This window comes from Hordeum vulgare, chromosome 2H (assembly GCF_904849725.1).
Source record: "Hordeum vulgare subsp. vulgare chromosome 2H, MorexV3_pseudomolecules_assembly, whole genome shotgun sequence".
NCBI lineage: Eukaryota > Viridiplantae > Streptophyta > Magnoliopsida > Poales > Poaceae > Hordeum > Hordeum vulgare.
The window spans coordinates 432,438,520-432,446,208 of NC_058519.1; positions in this window are offsets into that span (position 1 = coordinate 432,438,520).

The following is a 7,689-nucleotide window of genomic DNA, read 5'->3' on the forward strand; positions in this document are numbered from 1 at the left end:
TAGCATGAATCAAGAAGAAACTTATAGATATGTTGTAGACGTATCAGAACGCGAGCCTCTTCCTCATATGAGAGTGTCAAACTATAGTGATTAGACCATAATCACAACTCTGCGACAAGTGAATATGATGGGAACTGCCTTCTTCACTTATTCGAGATGAAAGACATAACAAGCACACACACCTTACAAGGTCTAACAAATTAATGATCGACGTAAACCTCGCCCACTCCGTTGCAACTCCAATAGCTTCAGTTCCACCACCCAATCATTGAAAATATCTATGCGACCTGGATTAATGAGGCGGTTTCTCTTATACTATGGCCCCTCTCATGGTTAAGATCAACACCAATGATAACCAGACTCGCCCCATTTAAGACATGATGGAGTTCCTCAAGGAATGTCCTAGATTGTGATCTATCTCGTGGTCCATGCACGACCATAAATGTACACTTAGACCCATTCTTAAGTTGAATCATCTCCATGCTAATGAAGAACTCCCGGCAATGGGAAAGCTAATACCTGGAATGCATCGCACTTAACTCCGAGTAGCAGACCACTAGACTTGCCCCGTGTCGGTAGCCACATCCAACCGAGTCTAGAACCCCTACTAGATTATCCAGCTCCAAAGAGCTAAACAACCTCCTAATTATTTTCTGCAGGACAATGAAGGTGACACTCTCTCTATGGGTATAGTCGATAAGTCGTTGCCATATTTCTAGCCTATTGAATCCCCGCATATGCCAAAAGGTTCCTCTCATCATATCACCAAGGAGGATCGGGCCTCCGACCCATTATTGTTTAGTTTTGCTGAGCGCATGCATCCCAAATGTCATTCTTGCTGCTAACAAATGATCTCTAGTGATGCATGGTCTCTCGCAGAAGAGATGATCACTCATACACATGCTCATGAGTGTTGGTTGCATGGTTAGCAAGTGAATCATACATAGACAATGGCAGGCCCAATAATTCAACTTACCCGAATCGAACACTTAAGTCCTATTTTTCCATAATTATAATTCTACTATATCAAAACTCATTAATTTAAATTATAGAAAACATGAAAATATATAAAAAGATATGTTTCTACAAGCATAATTATCTTAGAAAACACCAACATAGATTCTTGCCGCTTGGATTGCTCACTTGATGTCACAATACAACCCCATAATATACCAAGTGATACCTATAACATGTAAAGCAAAAAAATATGAATGTAAATCTTTGCACAAGTGTGACAAGTAGCTTTTGATAAGATGAAGGTAATACTTTTAAGATGTATTTGTAGAAAACAAGAGGTGGGTGACGTAGATGGTCAAAGTTGTTGCCAGTGCTTTACAATCACTAGTAGAGGATGTCGGCATTGCAGCGGAAAGTGATTCTCTTAGATGGGACCTGTCCTGGAGGGTTCTGAGGTGTTCTCGCTCAAATCTTTATAGGCTAAACTATCCCAAGTCCCAAAAGATCCAACACCCAGAATTCTTTACTCTATGGATACTTGTGCATGCCTTTGTGAAATTGCATCTAATCCCTAGGTTGTTTTGTTAATTCATAACAACATATGTCTAGTAAACTAATGCCTACTCAAAGAATATTTAAGGGAATTTCAGTTTTGGTACAAAAATTGGGATGTGAAAATGGACCCCTCAAAATACTAAGTACAACTCTTGGCAAGGCCTCAAGACTCTTCACTTATGTTGAAGTGATCCAATATCAGAATGAGTCCATTGGAAAGCCAATACTACTAAAAAGGGACGAGGTTTTGATGATAATCTAATTCCTCAAGTGCTTAGAGATATTGCTCCAAAAATATCAGTGACATGCTCACTTTACACTATTTCAAAAATACTAAAGTTCATCTCGATCCCATAGAAGTATATACGTCTGGACTCACCGAGATGCACTTGACATAGCCGTTTCCTAAACCCTAGCACTTCAGTCCCATCGGGTTGATCCTTCGGTCCAACCTATTACCAAGTGCCAACCTTCTATAGCCAACTAAATTCAATCTGAATTCTGAGTGGTTTCACTCGATGACACCGAAGTGTAGAAAGTGCTTAGGTTAGTACGACTTGGTCACACCGAGAGGTTTCATCTTGTCTCACCGAAAAGCCTAAAGTTCAAACCTTTCATACAGGTTGTCCTCATGGAGTGTTTTCAATCAGTAATGTGCAAAAAGGTGTGTGACGCATGGATTTTTGGTGGTGCCTATATATACCCCCACCCATACAACCAACTCGAAGAGAGCAACCAAAGCAAAATTTACTCTTCCCAAACACACTTTTTCTTAGAGACAGCTCCAAATCCTTGTGTTGTGATCAAAGTGTGGGATCACTGAATGGACCTCTAGAGGGGGGGGGTGAATAGACTACTTGGCAAAATAAAATAAAAACCTTGTCCCAATTTTAATTGTTGGCAGATTTTAGCAATTCTAACAAGTCAAGCACACCCAACACCTGCAAGTCAATGAGTATAGCAGCGGAGAGTAACGACATGCACATGAAAGTAGGGAGTAGAGATTGGAAGATCAAACAAAAAGATGAGCGGAAATTTTTGGCATGGTTCTGATAGGTGGTGCTATTTTATTTGCACGTTGACGGAGAGTTCAACCCATGGAGCGTAATGACTGCGCGAGTCCACGGAGGGTTCCACCCACAAGGGGTCCACGAAGAAAGAACCTTATCTATTTCATCAATGCTTACATCCACAAAGGACTAGCCTCACTTGGGGTAGGTACGGACGAAATTGGCGATCTCCTTGCCCTTACAATTTTTTTGGTTCAACTCCACATGAATTTGGCTCCAAAGAAACATCTAACCAATATAGGAGACAACACTCTCCAAAAGGTAATAGATGAGGTATGGATGCGGAAATCCTTGCTCTAGTGCTTCAAAAGATAGTCTCCTCAACACTCAATCACTCTCTCACAGGTTTGATTTGGTAGAAGAGATTGATTAGGTTGAAAGAAACTTGGGGAGGCTAGAAATCAAGATTCGTAAGGTTGGAGTGGAATATCTTGGTTTCAACACATGAGTAGGTGGTTCTCTCTCAGAAAATAGATGGGGCAAGTGTTGGCTTGTTTTGAGTGTTCTCTCTGCGAGTGAGAGCTAGGTGGAGGGGTATATATAGGCATCTCCAAAAATACAACCATTACAATATTGGTATTGTTGCCCAATTCGGTGAAACCGAAGTGAAAACTCGGTTACACCGACCAGTGCAAAATGTGGCAACTTTTGATGTCTTGATGAGAATGATATACAAATATCGGTGGTCCAATTTGGCTGGCCTAGGTAGATACCCAAACTCGGTGGCGCCGATTTGGAAAAATCAGAAATTTTGATTTTTAGCAAATGGCTACCAGGGAGTTGGTCATTTTTTTAGGTTGCACCAAAATCAAACTTGGTGGCACCGAGATAGTTGGGTTAGCTCTTTATTCTGTCTAGGTAAAAACTCAATAGGGCCGATTTTGGAAATGTTAGTGGCGCTCAATTTGAGTGTTAGGCTTTGGACAGAAGATTTGTGGGAGAATTTCATGAGGGCTTTTGGTGGCTAACTCTAAGCACTTGAGCAACCATATCTTCATACATACCTCATCCCCATTTAATAGTATTGGCTTTCCTATGGACTTGAATGTGATTTCACACAAAATGCAAAATGTAGAGTCTTGAAGCTTGAATCTTGGCCAATCATGCTCTTTTCCTTCCTTGGGGCTTCTCCTCACAATCGAGTCAATTCTGTCTGTGGGCTTCTTATAAAATAAACTGGATAAAACTATTAGTTTAAAAGACAATGTATCTTGTCATGAATTATAAAAACCACCAAGGGAGCATATGTGCTTTCACAAAGGGATTCCACTCCAACCATAGAATTTTGATCTCTGGCCACCTTAGTTTCTTTCCACCCAAATTCCTCTCCTTCCATATAGACAAAATATGTGGGAAAGTGTTTGAGAATTTATGAGACTTTCTTTTGAAGCACAAGCACGAGGAGTTCATCATCAACAACAATATCTATTACCTTTTGGAGGGTGGTGCTTCCTAGGTTAGTTTGGTGTCACTTGGGAGCCTCCAAATTATGTGGAGTGAACCAAGGAGCTTGTAAGGGCAAGGAGATTGTCTACTTCGTTAATATCTACAACGAGTGAGGCTAGTTCTTCATGGGCGTGAGCCATGGAAGAATATGCAAGGCTGCTTTTTCATGGACCCTTGGTTGTTGTAGCCCTCCGTGAACTCCTGTAGCCATTATCCATCGTGGTTTGAAGCCTCCATCAATGTGGTCATACAATAGCCCCACCTATTGGAATGATGATAAAATATCTTTGTGTCATCATAGTGTTTACATATCTCCGAACCCTTCATCTACTTATTATCACTGGCAAAATCTCTGTATTTTGATACCCCACTATTAGACTTGTATGTTTACGGTGTTTGTAAACTTGATAAAATTTCGAAAACCTTGTGTTGAGATCAAAGTGTGGGATCACTAAAGGGATGTCAAGAGGGGGGATGAATAGACTACTTGGCAAAATAAAAACCAAGCCTTTTCCCAATTTTAACAGTTGGAAGATTTTAGCAATTCTAACAAGTCAAGCACACCCTACACCTGCAAGTCAACGAGTATAGCAACAGAAAGTAAAGACATGCACATGAAAGTAGCGAGTAGAGATAGGAAGATCAAAGAAAAAGATGAACGGTAATTTTTGGCGTGGTTCTGATAGGTGGTGCTATCGTACGTCCAAGTTGATCGAGACATCAACCCGTGGAGGGTAACGAATGCGCGAGTCCACGAAGGGCTCCACCCGCAAGGGGTCCACGAAGAAGCAACCTTGTCTATTCCATCATGGCTTACATCCATGAAGGAATATACTCACTCGGGGTAGATCTGGACGAAGTAGGCGATCTCCTTGCCCTTACAAACTTCTTGGTTCAACTCCACATGAAGTCGGAGACTCCCAAAAGACACCTAACCAACCTAGGAGACATCACTCTTGAAAAGTTAATAGATGTGGTATGGATGATGAACCCTTTATCTTATGCTTCAAAAGGTAGTCTCCTCAACACTCAATCACTCTCAAACATATTTGGCTTTGGTAGAAGAGATTGATTGGCTGGAAAGCTACTTGGGGAGGCTAGAAATTAATATTCATATGCTTGGAGTGGAATATCTTGATCTCAACACACGAGGAAGTGGTTTTGTCTCAAAAAATAGATGGGGCAAGTGTTAGCTTGTTATGAGTGTTCTCTCTACGAGTGAGAGGCACATGGAGGGGTATATATAGGCATCTCCAATAACCCAACCGTTACAACATTATTGCCCAACTTGGTGAAAACGAAGTGAAAACTCGGTTGCACCGACTAGTTCAAAATGTGGCAACTTTTGGTGTTTCTGTGAGACTGATATATAAATCTCGGTGGGTCCAATTTGGCTAGCTCAGGCATTTACCCAAACTCGGTGGCACCATTTTGCAAAAATTGTAAATTACGATTTTCAGCAAATAGCTACTAGGAAGTTGGTCACTGTTTTTCGGTTGCACCAAAATCAAACTTGGTGGCACCGAGATGGTCTGGTTGGCTGTGGATTTTGTCTATGGTAAAACACGGTAGGGACAATTTTGGAAATGTTGGTGGCACCGAATTTGAGTGTTAGGCTTTGGACAGAATATTTCTGGGAGAATTTCATGAGGGCTTTTGGTGGCTAACTCTAAGCACTTGAGCAACCAGATCATCATGGACACCTCATCCCCTTTTAATAGTATTGGCTTTCATATGGACTCAAATGTGATTTCTCACAAAATGAAAAATGTAGAGTCTTTAAGCTTGAAGCTTGGCCAAACCTATTCTTCTCCTTCCTTGGGGATTCCCCTCACAATCGAGTCAGTTCTCTTTGTGGACTTCTTCTGAAATAAACTAGATAAAACTATGAGTTCAAGAGACAATGTATGTTGTCATAAATTATCAAAACCACCAAGGGAGCATATGTGCTTTCAATCTCCCCCTTTTAGGGTAATTGTTGACAAGATACAATCAAAGCTGCAACTTAAGGTAGGCAATAATATATGATAGCTTTGAAGGATACATGACTAATACAAGCTCTCCTAAATGTTCGTGATCCTTGTAATGGAGAGTTGCTTTGGAATGCATGGACACACACATGGTAGAAGGGACATGATAAGTCACGTGTACCATGGCTATATGCAACAAATATATGTGACTAAGGTGTCTCCATGTTCAAGACTCACTCTTGCGAACAATATGTGCAAGAAACAAGAGATCATCCTGAACAAGGATATGATGCATATACTTATCTTGAAGTTCTTGAGCACTTTAATAGTAGGAACACACTTGAGAAAACAATTGTTAGATAACACAAGAGTATTCTTCTCATCCCAATGCAAAATAAACCAAATGTACCGAGGTATGGAAGACATATAGAGAAATAGTATTTCTTAAGATTGATATGTCTCCAAGAGCATTTAGAACTTTCTCCCTTGAATATGAAAATTAGTTTGTCCTCTTCACCTGAATCTTATCCTATAGATACTGGGAGTAGGTAGGGTAAGATGAGTCTAACATTTAGGCAATCCAAAAGTATATACTTATTTTTTATTACCTCTCCTGTAAAGATAGATAGATTTGATCTCTCTTTAACTTTTTGTAGTGTCACTCCCCCTTTTGGTGGATTAATATTTGTCCCCCTTTGGGTAAGCATAAGCTTTGATATTTCTCCCCCTTTGGCATTATTTCCAAAAAGGGTCAGAGGGTAAGGGATCCTTGGGACTAAGGGTCATTAAGAACTTTGTCAAAAAATCACAGGAGTATGTCAAAGAACTAAAGGAATATCTAAAGTCAGAGGCTCCAAGGCCGAACTTGCCGGTGGAACCGAAGTTGATCTTACGGCTCAGGGTGAAATCGGTAACGCCGAAGTGGACGTTCTTTCTAGTACAAAGTAGGTCATTGGAAGTATATTTTGCATTTCAGTGATACCTATTTACTTGATTCGAAGGGCCTTAGTTCAAAACAGAAACTTGCCAAAGACATTTTTGGCCATTTTGTCAAAAAAAGAAAGACTTGATACATTTTGCGAGAAACTCTTCAAATTATTTGCAATGAATTTTAAAACGTTGAAAGGAATTTTAAACATATTTGCAAGGAATTTTCAACAGATTTGCAAGGAATTTTCTCAAGTATATGGAGATTGAATGGTTCCAAAAAAGCATGCAACTAAAAGATGAACCATGCAAGAAACTTCATCTAGATGATGGTCGGCGAATAGGTCACCTATACTAGAGTATATTGACTTAAGGAGCCAAGCAAGAATGCTTGATCATAGGTCATACTCATTATTAAGATCAAAATGGGGTTACCATTTCTCTTAAGCATTTAATGTCTTTGTATTATTTGAGTTGCTTTATCTCATGACTTGGAGTAAAGATTTTCAAGGATATGAGTACATACATTTGAAAGATATAGATGGTGTAGAATGTAGGTGTACTAGTTGTGGATGATCAATGTTGATGAAGATCATCTTGAGTTGGGAGCAATCCTCGATTGTTTTGGTACACTTCTCATCTACATTTGTTAGTCATGCAAGGAACAACATGATATATCCAAATGACAAGAGGGGAAGTGTCCAACAACTAGTTGTCAAGGATATGATTTGTGTTGTCTTCTTCCTCCATCATCAATGAAGGAT